Here is a 15,022-nt window from a genome sequence, read left to right on the forward strand (position 1 = left end):
TCCTGTAGGCCTGTGTGTCAGGAGTCCTGTAGACTTGTTGTCCTGTTTTCTTTCAACCAGTTATGGGAACACAGTGTTCTGCTCTCAGGCATGTAGTAGTTCCTGTCCACTGGCTTTCAGCTGTCCCTGTGGGCAGGAACCAGAAGAGCCTGTCCCTACTTCTCCTTGTCCCTATGCGCAGGGGGTCCTGATGGCTCTAGGTGTTTTCCTCTTGAGTCAGAAATGTGGGCAGAGATTAGTCTCTGGTTTCCCAGGAGTGTCTGGCCCTCTGAAGGTACAGCTCTCCCTCCCACGGGATTTGGTGTAGGGAGCTATTTGACCGGGTACGCTCAGATCCATGTGCAGTCTAGACTGCAGGGCTCCTGCAGCTTGACTGCTCCTATCTTCCTGTGCCCAGAGGCCCTGTACAGTTTCCTCTTGGGCCAGGGATGTGGGCAAACGTGGGCAGTGCTGGCGGTCTCTCCTGCCCTTCAGTCTCAGGAGTGTCCACAGGTCTGAGTGATCAGCTCTCTCTCCCTCAGGGTTTGGGAGCAGGCAGGTGTGGTCCGGGATCAGCGAGATTTGGGCGCCAGCTCAAGAGAAGATATCTTATCTATCAAGATTGTTTATCCAATTTTCTTGATGCCAAATCAAGTGGATAAAATAATGTTTGAGGGCTTTCATTCTAATTTCTTTGTGATAGCCTTCTGATAGGCTGTGTTAGATTCACCTAACATGTGCTTTCCACTTTCTTTTTCTTTCATTTCAAGGTTCTAATTTAATATGTCTGGGGGGTAAGATCTAGACATCCAGATTTTTGATTTTTGCAAGGGATTGTTATACACAATTAAACTTGGCAACATCTAATATAAATCAACATCACTTTATTTTAAAGGAGTCTAAAAGTCTATACAATTTAAAAAATCTTTTTCTAGGCAAAATCAAAGAAGCAACACTAAGGCTTTTCTGTAGACAAGATCTCTCACTGTGGTAAGGATTCTGGTCCAGTTCTTGCTGGTTGTTGCTTCTACTCATCTTCCTCGCACTGGGCATCTTCCAACAGATGCTTTCTTGATAAGTGTGAAGTCCACTTTATCCACCATGCAATCCCTGGGAAGTCCTGTGTTGATGATGTAGTGACTCTTTCCCTCTTCTCTCCAATGCTATGGAGATATTAAAGGCAATGGGCACGGGGAGGCATGACCAGAAGGCTTTCATAGCAATTACTGGTATGGTAAGGAATAAAAAGTACAGTTTGGTCGCAGATCATATAGTAATAGATATATGCAATCTGTTATTCTTAAATGAGCCTTTGTTTCTTCACTAACACAGGCACAGCTCACTGGCTGGAAATGGATCCAGGGCATTGTGCATGTAGCAAACAGAATTCTGAGGGGAAAAATGTTTCATTGATATAGCAATACAAGAAAAAACCTCCTGTTATTCAGAACTTTGTAAATTGTTATCCAAATAATCAAGATCAATAAATATACTTTAGTATAGACAAAGTTATCAACTGAAATGCAAATATGGAAATTTAACTAAAAGAATAGTTTTGAGTAAGCAAATTTTGGGGGAAAATGATGATTCGTAATGTTTAAGGAACATTGCTAAGTCAGAAAAAAACCAATTAAATGTATTCTAGCATGAATACATTCTGGCATCAAAAGCCAGACAGAAAAATAATTGGCTTGTGAGAAATATTTTTAAATTATTAATATTTGTGCTGGTTAATCTCAATTGCCAACTTCATGAGATCTAAAATCGCCTGAGAGATGGGCCCCTGGACATGCTTGTGGCGTATTATCTTGATGAGCTTGGTTGAGGGGGGGAAGCCTTACACACTGTGGATGTCACCATTCCCTAGGCTGGGATTCTGGAGTCTATGAGAGAAAATAGATGGAATTAAGGCATTCATATGTCTCTGCTTCCTTACTATGGACACACTATAAGCAATTGCCTCAAGCTGCTGCTGCTGCGACTACCCACTGTTATGGACTATACCTTGGAACTGTGAGTCAAAACAATGTTTGCCCCTCTGCCCTTAAGTTCCTTTTGTTGGGGTATTTTATCACAGCAATTGTGTAGTATCACATATAACTTTTTTTCTACTTATTTCATTCTATTATAAATTTTCTCTTAGTAACTTTTGAATTAATTTTTTATTACTTGTAGATGGAGTTGTAACCAGTTAGGCAATATTTTCTAGGCTGGCTAGTTTTATGCCAACTGGATATAAACTAGAATTATTTGGAAAGAAGGACTACCAATTGAGGAAATGCCCCCACCACATTGGCCTGTGGGCGTGTCTGTGGTGCACTTTCTCAGTTAATGATTGGTGTGGAATGGTACTACCTCTGGGGTGGTTATTCTCAAGGATATAATAAAGCAGGCTGAGCAAGGCATGAGGAGCAATCCAGTAAGCAGCATTCTTCCATAGCCTCTTCATCAACCTCTGCCTCCAGATTCCTGTCTTTACCTATCCCGACTTCCCCTGGTGATGGACTGCGGGCAAGTTGCTTTTATTCATGGAACTCTATCAAAGCAATACAAACTGACTAAGGCATTGCCTTTCTAGGCCTCATATTTATTTTCTATAAAGGGCTAGGTAGGTTTTGAGTTTTAATTCTGCTCCATGATTTAAAAACAGTATAAGCAACTTCTAACACGGTAGCATGATAAAAAAAGGATTGTTAGATTTTTTCTATATATAGATACAGTTATCTCTCTCTGAAGAACAAGCCACACTGTAATCCACTTCCACAGACTAGTAGATGTTCATCATTCCTTATGACTTTAAGTGTCAGGTGGGTGGTTCTATGGGTATGGGTAAATTACATTTGAGCTTGCTAATATGCCTATCTGTGGTAGGTTGGTGTGTTAGCTCAGTGCTGACTGTCCTAAGCTGGCCTCACATACAAGTCTGGTAGAGCTGGCTGCCGAGTAGGCTGTTGAGTTGCCCATAATGTGTCTCTGTTATTGGCTAATAGATTAACTTGAAGCTTTTTATCAAGGTGGCTGAGCAGGACCCTAAGAGAACAAGAGATAAATCATTTAATCCAAAGTTTTTGACCCATGCACAATCATTCCTGCTGCTTCTGCTGGCTAAAGGAAATCAGGAGGCTAGCTTACATTCAAGGAGAACAGAAACAAATCCCACACTCTCATGGGAAGAGTAAGAGTCACACATAAGCATTAGAGTGGAACACTTGTGGTAGTTTTATAATTAAAGAAACAAATTGCCTCAGAAATAGTTTCTTCAAATACTATCCCAATTTTTAGGATGCATATACTTTTAGATGACATACTCTCTATTTTTATTTTTATTTTGGCTAAGTTTATACAGATGGATACACCACCTTCCATTTATCTTACTATCTCAACTAGACATTGCATCTTAGACATAATTCCAGGTTCAAGAGATTAAGTGCAGATGATATTTTTGGCTTTGACCTTCTGAGTCTCTAGGACGGCACGCCTCATTATGAACCCAATTACCCACATCCTTAATCTCTGTATTCCCCCATAAACTGTTGGTAAAGAGTCGAGCCTGTAATTGTGGGTCTCTGTGTCATCAGGTCAGACATGATTTCATCCTTGCTGGCTCGATAGTTACTTGTCATTATTATTATTTATTGCAATGATAATTAAAAGGCTGTTTCTTTTGAAACTAGCATTTGACTCTAATTAGCCCATGGGAAACAGAATGCTGATTAATTTTACATGCATTGCTCATCTTCTTGTTCCCACCAATTTAGCGAATAGGCTAAACTGGCAGGCAGAGCAATACCAAGACTAGGCAACCTAGTGGATGGTAGGATTCCAAGGAGTTTACAAAGGACAACAGAGTGCTTAGGGGCTCTGGCTTCTTTTTCTCTTCCTAGTTCTGATAGATCAATGACATCTTAAGAGCTGCTCGTTTTCTTCAAAGCAGGCCTCTATAGTTCTCCAGCACCCTACCCTACGGACAAAGTGTAGTAAACCTGAGTCAGCTTTCAGCGCTATGATAAAGACCTTGCCCTTAACTAACAGACAGCAGCAGAAGAATACTGTGGCAGTTATGGATTAAGCCATCAATTCCTTATAAAAATTCATCCCTTTCTCTCCAGCTTCCCTTCAGAATCACTTGTATCTGCCCACTGGTTGAGACTTGATCAGACTAATATGGCATGAGTTAGAACCAGTGGACTTGTGTATTTACCACAAGACAGAGTCTTTCACTTACTGGATTAAAATTACTGAGCATCTGCTATTTGATAAACCTAATCTGTGCCTATAAATAGAACTATAAAGAGGAATAAAACACTGTTGTGTTCTTAAAGCTTTACATTTTAGTAGAGGGACATAGGTTCCTGTAATGTGTTTTTGAACAGAGATCTATTGATAGGCAGAAACAGAATGAATAGAACCTATGCAACTGAGCATGCGTGTATATGTGTGCATATATGGTTAGACACATACATTTATTAGACACACACACACACACACACACTGAAAAGAGAGAGAGAGAGAGAGAGAGAGAGAGAGAGAGAGAGAGACTGATGAGATGAGAGAGAGATACTGATGAGGAATTGGTAACATGTGGTTCCATTTGGGCCATATTTAAACTGCAAGAAACAAAATAACTATGTTGTGCTTATGCTTGAAAATGACAAAATTATCTTATGTACAACTGAATCTGTTTTCCCAGGGAACCCAAAGTCTTTGGGTGATATCTACCCATCTCTTTGGAGAGCCTGTAACTTTAACACCATGCTCTGATGTTCATAGTACTTAAATCCTATCAGATAAAGCCAGTCTCTCTCTCAAGATGTAGATGGTATGGAAGAAGGGATATAACAGGCATTTGAGGGTGTTTCTATAAAAATGTGTGTGTATATACTACATACATATACACAGGTGTTCATGCACATACATATCCATGATAAAATGAAGAAATAGTCACAAAATTACCTCCCTCTTTTCTATATTGCTAGCCACAGCTCGTATTTGATGCCACCACCTTCCATTACCTCCCCTACATTCTGTTTGCCTTCAGCAGGCTTCTCAGCTGGCTATGTTTCTTTACCTGGTGAAGGGACTCAAACCTTTCTTCATGAACACTAGTAATTTGTCTTGGCTCTGGTTGCTGTGGTTTTTACTTAACCTTAATCACATGCCCTAGGGGTTCTCTCATGTTTCTGCTATATTTCTTTTGTGAAATAAATTTCTCAGGACACCTCATCAAACCCTTTAGTCAACATGGTTGCTGTCTTCTTTACCTCATGACCAAGAGGTACATCTGCATGCTACAGTCTTAATTTCTACCTTGCTGGAAAATCACCCCTACCCCCTGAAGGAAGCAGTCTTGGCTTTAGAACCATAAGCTCCAGATGAACTTCATGAAGGTTCTCAAGGGCAGAAAGCTGGGATTTTGCTGGTGGAGTGCCAAGTGCATCTGCTAATTGACACACTTCATTTCCTGGACCCATGGATCCTGGTTCTGGAAGAATTAGTTCCATCTTGATTCAGACTATTCAGATTTCTGGAGCCCTTTGCCCTAGTTCTGCAATATGTCTTCCATTTGCTGGGGCAGTACTGAATCTCCAAAGGCTATTTCCTCATCCCACCAAGATATGTGTGTAATTGGTCAAAGTACTGAGAAAAGAGACTGAATGCACCACCCTAAATCTGACCCCCTCTAAGGCATAGGTAACATGGTAGAAAGACTAAGAGTCAGCAAACAGGAAGGAGAAGTGTAAAATACTGTCCTCTGGACAGGGCATAGTCATCACATTCTTGATCTCACAGCAGTTAAGGCTTTCTGCACAATACCTACACAAGAGCAAGGCAGTCAACAGTTTATTATGACCTGGGGAGCCACTGCCCAAGCTCCAGCCTTTACTGAAGGGCTATTATCTGGAGAGGGTTGCTGGGGTAGGGAGAATTGTGGTGTGTTGACATCGGCAAGTTTCTGATGCTCCAGGGCATTGCCTGACACCCGTGCACAAATGGGCATCACTAACTTGATGTAATGAGTTGTAAAAAACAGTTGGGGGGATGATGTGAGGGGATGTAGAGTGGATGTAGGGGGGTTGGAAGGGGATCTAGAGGGAGAATATGATCGTATTTCATTGGGCCCATGCATGAAATTTTCAATAATAAATAAAAATTGTTAGAACTAAGATACATTAAGGAAATATTCGCTTTGGGTTGGTGAAGGATGTGGTCAAATCAATGAATTTTATGGTACCCATGGCTGTACTGATTGACCATGTGAGATGCTGTGCAGATGGATAAACATTTCTTAAGTTCTTAGATCAAAGTTTTGCTGAGAAGCATTGCACAAAGGGCAATTGCACACAGGCAAACATGCATTCCAAGTGTGTCAATTTCACAACCAAACAATGCTCCTTCCATATGGAAGTGGTTCAGGACAATCCATTTTCAACAGGTGACTGATAACCTGGGGAATGGGGTCTTATAGAGAACTTACAGGTTAAGGTCATACAACTGGTGTGGGAGTGTGGGATAATAAATAGTCCAACATCTGTATGTTAACTGAGTATCAAGAAGCAGCCCCAAATCAAGCAGAAAATGAAGTTTTCCTCAGAAAAGTCAAACAAATCTCCCAAACAAAAGTCATACATTGTAAATTAAGTAGTCAAGTCTTTGGCCAACCCAACGTGAAGGCACCTGATCTCAGAAGCTAAGCAGGGTCAGACCTGGCTAGTACTTGGGTGGGAGAATGAAGGAGTGAGTAAGACTCAAGAGACATAACTTTGATTAACTTTCTTTGTGGCACAATAAGACGTTTCCTCCCTCTGTGAGTTATAGTCAGCTCATGGCATTTGGGTCATCATGGTTCTTCTAATGGCCTTAAGAATTCATTGATTATGTAAAGGTAATTAGGACTGCCAAACAAGTTAGGCTCTGGCTACCTACCACCACCACCTCCATTTTTATTAAAGAAATATAGATTCCTTCCTTTCCTTCCTTTCTTTTTCCTTCCTTCCCTCTCTTCTTCCAGATACTTTTTTTTTTTTTTATTTTTTTTTATTTATTTTTTTTTCTTGGTATTTCTTTTCATTTACCTCCCATCCCTCCCCCCCCCTCCCCTCCCTCCCCACCCCTCCTAGTTCCTCCAGGACCCCCTCCCCTCCTCCCTCCCTCCCATGTATAGTCCTTCCTTAGTCCTTCCTTCTTTCCTTCCTTCCTTCTGATTTCCTTCCTTCAGTGGTTTCCTTCCTTCCTTCCTTCTGTCTTTCTTTCTCTCTCTCTTTCTTCCTTCCTTCCTTCCTTTCTTTCTTCCTGTTTCCTTCACAGATGCTTTTGTGTGTCATGTATGTGTGTGTTTGTAAGTGTTTACATATGTGCACATACGTGTACAGGTATATATACATATGTGCATGTCCACATAGATGACAGAAGTTAATGTTGGTTGTCTTCCTCAATTGCTTTCCACCTCATTCTTTTTCTATTTTGAGACACAGGCTCTCACTGAACCTGAAGCTCACTGATAAGCTGTCCACTCCATCTCCACACCCTTACAAGTACAGCTTGCATTCAACATGGGTGTCGGGGCTTGAATTTAGGTCCACATGCTTGTGCAGCAGGCATTGGTTGAGCCATCTCTCCTACCTGGAATTTAACTCTTATCTGGGTTTATCATTAGATGTTAGAGAGCCAGGTCAATGATTTCTATATTCAACATTGTGGAGGACTGATAATGAGATCCAATCAGCATTTATCATATTAGAAGCACTACATGTGAGGTTCCAAACTATGAGTCAGAAGCAGTTACCTGTGGCATATGCTATGCACAGTCATATTTCAGATAACTCTGTGAGTTGTTCAGGGATATCGTGTGCTCAGGGTAGTGGCTGGGCTACTTCATAAGGTTGCATTGCACTAACAATGAGTCCTGGCTGGAAGGATCTAGACATCGTACCCTTATCTGTTTGCAGTATTAATACTTGCTTGCTGATGGTTTCAAGTCTTGTTTCGTTGTCTGATATCTTCTTATTCGGCAAGGCCTCTTTTGTGAGGCCCCTTTGACATTGTGCTTATGTAACGTACTCTTATCTGTTACTGCTGCCACATTTAATTGGTTGGTACAAGTGACAATGACATTTCATATTCAAAAAGAATAGAAAAAAGTTCTTGGTTTTTTATAGGTGGTGATGTATGTAAGCATGGAGAGATGGGAGGCATTAGTGCCTTCTCTGTTTTCATTGATTTTTCATTGCTTTTCTAGTCACTCTTTCCATTAATTTCTGCTGTAATCTTTACTGTTTTCTTTCTTTTTAAAAACTTCTTATTGGTTCTTTGTGAATTTCACATCATGCACCTGAAGCTCACTCATCTCCCCCTCCCCATCTCATCCTTCAACCTTGCAACTTCCCCACCAACATAGAAAAAAATCTTGTGGAAACTGCAGTGTGTCACAGTGTGTCCCACAGTATATCCTTTTGTCTATATATCGTGGCTTGCAACTATTCATTGCAATGAGTCTTTGGTCTGGCACAAAGGTTCTGGATTCTACTGCTCTGTCAATGTAGGAACGTCATCTGGACTCCTCTCAGATATCCTGTTGCTGCCCTATGTCATGGAGATCCTACAGTTTTGGATTTTGTAGGACTTTATGAACTCCAGCAGCATAGATGGGGTAGATGTTGGGGTGGGCCAATTGAAAGCCCTGGATCTGGGCCTGAGTAGTGTCTGAGCTGGTCAGCTCTCTGGCTTTCCCATTCTCACCAGAAACCCACCATTGCCCAGGCGAGATGGAGTTACATGGCCAATTCTCCCACTCTCATGACCCAGGGCCAGCTCTCCTGCCTGCCATAGGCAGTAAGGGATGAGGGAGGAGGGTGACTCTCCCTCATTTGTACCACCTCGTGAAGACAAGAGGCAGGGCGGGCTCTCCTGTACTCACACCCTGAGGGCGGGATCACCAACAACACCTACATCCAGGACCAGCTTGACTGAGTTTACCAGATGAGGTACAGGGCCTGTTCTCCTGAGTGCTGCAGCAGGTGAGGGGCAGGACCAGCTCTGCCACTCTGAAGACATCAGGACAGCTCTCTTGCCTGCTGTAGGTGGCAAGGAGTGAGGTGTTGGGGAGTGGCATCTCTTCCTCGCCCATGTCACTGCTCAGCAGATAAGTGGCAGGGTCAGATCTTCTATGCTTACACCCTCAGTGATGGCTTGCCTGCATCCTCGACACCCGGGTCAGCTCTACTGTGCTGCCTAGGTGAGGTAGGAGAAGGGACAGCTCTCCTGCTCTCATAACACCAGCATCAGGTCTCCTACCTGCTACAGCTGTTAAGGGGGGGAAGTGGGAATCTTTTCCTCATTCATGTCACCTCACAGGAGACAAGTAGCAGGGCCATCTCTCCATTCTTGTATTCTCAGGCTGGTTCACCCACAACTCCTACGGTGTGTCTCGTGGCTTTCCCAATTACTGCAGCTGGATAGGGCCAGAGTTAGCTCTCTTGCCCTCCCACCTGAGGAGCAAGCTCTCCCACGATGTCCTGGTGTGGGGTGGGACCAATTGTGCACAGCCCTCAGATCATCAACATCTCCCCAGTGGCATCCCAGACCAGGGAAGTCTGCTTGGCCTTTGGCGGTAACTTGGCTGCCAGATGTTGCCCCCATGGCAGCCCAGGCCAGGACCCCACCATGGTCCCAGGTGGCATCAAGTAGTTCCTCATTCTCAAGTATCCAGTCCTACCTCTCTTCACTGTGCCCATATCCTTCTGCTTCTCTTTCTCTTCCATTTCTCTACTGCTTACTTGCTCCTCTTAGTGGCACCCGGGGTCTCTGAGTATCTGGCATCATCTTAGGAGTGCTAGGTACTGCTTGTACATTATGGTACCAGGTAGGGGGTCATCTCAGGCATAGTCTGCCCCACTTAGGCCTGCATGATCCAGACTGGTGGTCATTTGAGGCTAGCTCTCTGTTTGGGCCCCATGGTGATTGCCTGGTTGTTGGAGCCCATCTGAGTGGCCTTATGTGAGGGTTATCTGTCTCAGGCTCACTCGTGGTCCCAGATGGGGGTCTTCTAGTCTCCAGCTTGCTCCCAGCCCTGGGAGCCTTATCTGGACCTACATGGCACAGGACTTGTGTTGTCTGACTCTTTTTAAAGGGAATGTTAGACTACTAATTAATCATTCAGATGTTCACAGGTCAGGACACTTAGCCTTTCTCCTCTCTGCCACCTACTGATGCACATGTGACACAGTAGCCACTCCTGCAACACTTCTAGGGACAGGGCCTGCAATTTTCTTAAGGATTACATTACTCTTTTCCTCCCAGTTAAACTTAACACAGACACAGGCAGTTCAACTACTGATGTCAGGTCTTCTTCACTATCATACACGTTACAGCTATAAACTGCCCTCTAAGAAACACTTTAGCTGCATCTCATAAATCCCAGCATCCAGTGTTTTTAATTTTTTTCATACTAAAGTATTTTCCTTTCCATTGTAATTTCTTGCTTGATATGTTTCAACTGAGTTTAGGACTTTGTTGTTTAAATTTCATATATTTCTGTATTTCCCAAGTTTCTGTTGTTCATTCCATTTGGGGAATTACCTAGCATGACTTTGATAATTTTAAATTTATCAAAAATTATTTTGCGTCCTAGATATCATGCTTCCCCCCCTGTATAATGTTCTGAGCAATCTGAGAAAAATGTATGCTTTGCTATGGTTGGCGGAAGACCCATGTGATACTAATTAGATCGAGTTTGTGTACAGTGTTGCTCAAATCTCATTTCTTTGTTCAGTTCTCATCTAGTTGCTGTATATGTTATAAAAACTGAAGTGTTAAAGTCTCAGACTGTCATCACATAACTATTTCTCTCTTAGGTTTGGTTCCTGTCTAACAGGGCTATTTCAGTTTTATCATTTTATATCGTTGGTCTTTACATCTTTAGAAGAATGTCTCTTTTTATTTAAAATTTAAAACTATGGTAGTGTGTGTGTGTGTGTGTGTGTGTGTGTGTGTGTGTGTGTATGCACTCTGAAGTGCTTTTGCCTAGGCTATGTAGTTTTTGTGACTGTCTTTTATGTGGTCTGTTGTTTTTTTTTTTCCCTCTGGACTGTGTCTTTGAATTTAGGCGTTTCTGACAAAAGAACATAGTTTTCTTCCAGTCTAATAATGCAGTCATACTTAATGTTACACACACACTCGTGTGCGTGCACATGCACACACACAAACACACACACATACACACACAAATGTCTCTCATTTTTATTTTTACTTTTTAAATGCTCATGTTTTTATTTGTGCATTTCCCCTCAACTATTTTTTTTTTTGGATTGAGAATTATTTAGTAAACATTTTAATTCTTCCTTCATTTCATTTTTTGTTTGTTTGAAATAAGTTTTGTGTGTGTGTGTGTGTGTGTGTGTGTTTGTGTGTGTGCACACACGTGCCCACATAGCCTTGGTTGTTCTAGAACTCACTCTGTAGACCAGGCTGGCCTTGAACTCACAGAGATCCATCTGCCTCTGCCTCCCAAGTGCTGGGATTAGAGATGTGCACCACTACCACCCAGTACATTTTAATTTTTTAATTGATATTTTCCTTCTTCCTTTTATTTTCTTAGTAGTTGTTCCATCATTGTTTCAAACAGTCAGAAGCTGCTTTAGAGTCCCCAGAACTTGGTTCTAGCAAGCTTTACAGACATTATTTCTGTCTTACCTTCCTCTTTTATTTGTTATGTATGTATATACTTCAATATCTGTGTCATACCCAAAGGCATGTTTTATAACAATTGCCTTGCAGAAAGAACAGAGACCAAGTGAAGATTTACAGAGTTGATTCATCAACTTTCCTATTTGTCTATTTCACCCTTCCCATTTTCATGGAACTTCAATTACCGTTTGGTATCATGTTCTTCCTCTGATACAACTCCACTCTGACGTTTGTGGTATAATGTCAAATATTTTGTGTTAAACTTATCAAGTACTTTAGAGTTCAATGTGTTAAACCTTTAGTAGTGCATTAAATACGTATGTTTTCCATCGTTGCTCTTGAAATCAGTGGAGAGAAGAAAGAAATGTGAATAAGAACTCAAACGATTTCTTTACTTGTGTATTCTTTGGCTACAAGACAAGCCTCCATATTCTCTTTAAATTCTAAACAAATATATTATTTTTAAACCTTTGCATGTATGTGTGTGCACACATGCATGTGTACGTGTGTTTGTGTGTGTGTGTGTGTGTGTGTGTGTGTGTGTGTGTTATGCACACCCTACTCCTCAAGCACACCATAGTATATATGTGGAGGTCGGGGGTCAAACTCTGATGTTGTTCCCTGCTTTCTGCCTTACGACTGGGTCTTTAGTTATTTACCTTTGCATATGCTAGCCTAGGTAGCCTGTGAGCTTCTGAAGATTCTCCTATTTCAGCTTCCTTTCTCCCTTAACAAGTGCTGGGGTTGTGGATGTATGCTATGACATCTGGCTTCATGTGGGTTGTGAGAATTCAAACCCAGATCCTCATGTTTGTATGACAAGTACTATACCCACTGAGCCATCTCTCCATCCTGTACTGTCTTTTATGATGACACACTTACCTTACTGGGTATACTGTGTGTGTGTGTGTGTGTGTGTGTGTGTGTGTGTGTGTGTGTGTAAATCACTTACTGTCTGAGATCACCTTCTTTCAGCTGGAAAATCTTCTCTTAGTACCTCTTGCATGATGAGTTGTCTTTGGAGACAGTCTACTGCATATTGTTATAGGATCCATCTCAATTCTACCCCGTACCAACAGATGGCATTAAGGATCAATAGTGTCATAAAGGCACTGATGTTGATCTTGTTTGGAGCCAAATTTATAAAACAGAAATTTCAACAATTCTTGGAAGTGTGTTAGACAAGCCTCATGGTAAGGGACCCCTGGAAGGTCAGAGAAAGTGAAGCTCCAGAAATGAGCAGAGCGTCCAACTGTCAAAGTGGCTCTCTTGTTAATGTGACCCACAGAGCAAGGAAGGCCTTCAGTCCTGGCTCTTTCCCAAGACAAAGAATGTATTCCCAATTATGCTGCAGCAGCTTAAAAATGGGTCATATCTACTTTCTCTGTTCTTTTGCAGTGACCCTGTAATCTAAACCAGCTTCTTGCTCTCTATTTAATTTGGAAAAAAATCATTAAAACTAAACAGACCAAGAGTCCAATTAAGAGAGTCCTGCTGCATAACAGATAATTGAGACTTTTCCAGAAAATAACTGTCTTTGGACCTACCTGGATTTGCAGAAGCAGTGACAAGCAACATGGGTCAGAGATGCGCTGGACATCATCAACGCTTTCTCTCTAATGTTTCATGAAAATGGCCCTGTGAGTCAGATGCTATTATCTTTTGTTTATAGAAGCAGAATCCAAAGCCCTAAGAGTTTAAGTAACTTGCCCAGGTCAGAAAGCTAAGAAGTAGAACAGATTTGCAATGCGGGTCTTTGTGTGCTGGGTCTCATGGTCAAAACAGTAGAGCTGAGACTCACTCCGAGGGTGCCATTTAGTTCTAGTTCAGATGGGACAATTCCTTCTCACCAGCATTGCTCCTCTCCCTACTTGGCCTGCAGCCAGCTCGTGCTCTCTGGTCCCATCTGTTCTATGAGTAGGTTGATGTCCTCTTCCCCTCTCCTCACTGGTTTGCTCGCCTTCTTAGTTGTCTGAACTTCACCCAGGAGTATGTGCACAGTAGTTTTGCAGTCCCCGTGTCTTGAATGCATTCACGACAGTATAATGGAAGCTAAGCAGGTACTTGATTGGCAAGTTTACTGTTAAGTCATATAGGTAAACGGACTTACCACCAAGTCCAATGATCAAAGGTTAATTACCAGAATGCACACAGTAGAAGAAAATGAGCTCCTTCAAGTTGTCCTCTGACTTTCATAAGTATTCCATGGCAGTTGAAAGAACCAGGGTCCACAATCGCCTTTGAGTGATCATCCCCAGGCCTCTCCTCTTTAGGACCCCACTCCCTCCTAATAGTGCCACAGGCCTTATGCCACATTGCAAATCTATACCAAAGTCCTTCAGGCATTCTCTTCCCATCTATTCTCACTCAGAGCTTTATACTTGCTATTCTCTTCTGATTCACTAATCTGTCATTGTCTTGGTGCCAGTCCTTCCTGCAAGGCAGTCTAGTTGTCAGAGCTGTGGAAAATCTCTTCTTGGGAGATATGTCCTTCCCCTTTCTGGCACCAGGCTTCATTCTTTTTCTTCTCCCAGCATGAGATTCCTGAAGAAATCCCAATTTCTTGGGACCTCTATTTCACCAGTTAGTCACATCATTTTAGCTGTTAGCCAAGGTGAGCTGTCCTCTTAGTGTAATTTTGTTTCTGACAGGATGGTTACAGTATGAGGCAGGAATAAGGTTACTGGTCTCCAGGACACTTTTCTTTATGAATGGAGGGGGTGACCTCAGCTCTACACACCTATGGTGGAGTCCTGATGCTGAGTCTCTTTTGCTAAATCGTCTGTGTGTTTCCAAGGAGCAAAGGTGGCCATGGCTTTGATCCTAACTATTGTGTCTTAGTCTGGGTTTCTATTCCTGTGCAAAGCATCATGACCAAGAAGCAAGTTGTGGAGGAAAGGGTTCATTCATGTTACACTCCGATGTTGCTGTTCATCACCAAAGTCAGGAGTGGGACTCAAGCAGGTCAAGAAGCAGGAGCTGACATAGAGGTCATGAAGGATGTTACTTACTAGCTTGCTTCCTCTGACTTGCTCAGCTTGCTTTCTTATAGAACCAAGGACTACCAGACCAGGTAGGGCACCATTCATAATGGACCCTCCCCCTTTGATCACAAATTGAGAAAATGCCTTATAGCTGGATCTCATGGAGGCATTTCCTCAAGGGAGGCTCTTTTCTTTGTAATAACTCCATGTTGTGTCAAGTTGATACTCAAAACCAGCCACTACAGTGTCTTATATTTTGAATAAAACCATTAAAATACATTTGTATTCATGCATAAAACTAGTCAGTTAGTCATACGTAACACCCTGCCCCCACAAACAACAACAACAACAACAACAACAGGGGAATGGGACACAGA

At 42.2% G+C, this 15,022-nt stretch overlaps 1 pseudogene; it reads right to left on the reverse strand.

The window, feature by feature from the left end:
• Positions 1–10,118: 10,118 nt before the first annotated feature.
• Positions 10,119–10,232, reverse strand: LOC116904723 (annotated as a pseudogene).
• Positions 10,233–15,022: the final 4,790 nt, after the last annotated feature.

This window comes from Rattus rattus, chromosome 6 (genome assembly GCF_011064425.1).
Source record: "Rattus rattus isolate New Zealand chromosome 6, Rrattus_CSIRO_v1, whole genome shotgun sequence".
NCBI lineage: Eukaryota > Metazoa > Chordata > Mammalia > Rodentia > Muridae > Rattus > Rattus rattus.